The sequence below is a fragment of the Chenopodium album genome, chromosome 5 (genome assembly GCF_948465745.1).
Source record: "Chenopodium album chromosome 5, dcCheAlbu1.1, whole genome shotgun sequence".
Taxonomy (NCBI): Eukaryota; Viridiplantae; Streptophyta; class Magnoliopsida; order Caryophyllales; family Amaranthaceae; genus Chenopodium; species Chenopodium album.
Window position 1 is genome coordinate 50,584,752 of NC_137838.1, and position 1,599 is coordinate 50,586,350.

Genomic DNA, 1,599 nt, shown 5'->3' on the forward strand with positions numbered 1-1,599 from the left:
TTGGTATTGCATGATGATTTCTTATTGGATTGTTTTAATGTTTTACAATTGCGGCTTGTAAAAGTATAGCAATATTAAATTGATGAATCGAGCAGATGTTAATTTGATATTAAAGGCTATTTTCAATAAGAACTTAGATCTAGTAAATTGCGAGAGCCTGTTAGATCTATGTTGATTAATAAAATTGCGAGAGCCTGTTAATCATGTTATTTATGCAATGTCAATGATTGATTACCCTATTTTACCCTGGAGTATTATTTATTGGTGAACCTATGCCCTAGATCCTTTTATATATTGTTTTCTCCCTATTCCTATTCTTTGTAGTTTAGTTTCATACTCAAACATAAATATTGGTTACTTAGATAATTTAGATTATAATAATTAATTAGGAGTAAAAAGACTTGTTTCCCTGTGGAGATCAACCCTACTTCCCTATCTACTTTAGTTAGAGGATTTAGGTATTTACTTTTGATTAGGGGATACGACTTTACCCTGTCAAAATTTGGCGCCGTTGCCGGGGAAACGGTTTTATTTTTATTTCTGATTGTTTTTGTAGTCTAGATTATTTCCCTCTTGTCTCAGAGAGCGTTAGTTCTCTGAGACAAATCTCATATTTGCTTCTTGTTTTTGTTTATGCCCAGGTGTTCCAGATCGGGTTATATCCCATTCGATCCTGAGATCGAACGTTCCTTCCATAGACAGAAAAACTTCTACAAGCAAATTCTGGCGGATTCTGGTGATACTAACAATAATCACCGCGATCCTCCAACTGATTCTAGCGATTTAGAGGTATCATCAGACACAGAATCAGAGATGGCGGTTCCAAAGAAGCTTAGTGATTATTCACAACCAAAGCTTATGGATTTTCCACATCTCACCCCTACTCCGGCTCTTGATGGGGTTCAATTCAAAATCAAACCCCAATTTATAACGATGATAGAGAGGAAGCAATTCAGTGGAGCCAAGGGTGAAGACCCGAATCTTCACATTGCCGACTACTGTCAATATTGCAACACCATTAGGCAAGCCGGGGTCACTCAAGACCAAATCAGGGAGATTCTCTTTCCCTTTTCTTTAACTGGAAAAGCTAAATTGTGGTTTAATGGTTTGAATAGAACTACACTTGGTATTACTGACTGGGAAACTCTTGTTTTGAATTTTTATAACAAGTATTATCCTGCAGAGAGAACAGCAGTACTACGAAGTGCGATTCAGAACTTTGCCCAGGAAGCCGATGAGTCTTTATATGAGGCTTGGGAGAGGTTCAAGGACTTACAAAGAGAATGCCCTCACCACAATTTAGCACAATGGCAGTTAATCCAAGCCTTTTATAACGACATTGGAAATTCCTCCAAAATAATATTAGACTCTGCAGCTAGTGGGAGATTTATGAATCTTAATGTTGATGATGCAGGTCAGGTTATTGAAGATATGGCGATACACAATTCCCAATATGGGAATCCCAGAGGATTTGCTAACAAGGGGAAACATAGTGTCGACTCTGTATCCTTTTTGCAAGCCCAACTGACCTCTATTTGTCAAAAATTAGATAATCTGAGCACTCCTAACGTAGCCAATGTTTCTGCGATTAATAATAAT

General features: G+C 37.3%; 1 non-coding gene across 1 annotated transcript; it reads right to left on the reverse strand.

The window, feature by feature from the left end:
• Nucleotides 1-1,194: 1,194 nt before the first annotated feature.
• Nucleotides 1,195-1,301, reverse strand: LOC145633360 (small nucleolar RNA R71). Its single transcript, XR_014112690.1, has one exon. It is a non-coding gene; the product is annotated as a small nucleolar RNA R71 (small nucleolar RNA).
• Nucleotides 1,302-1,599: the final 298 nt, after the last annotated feature.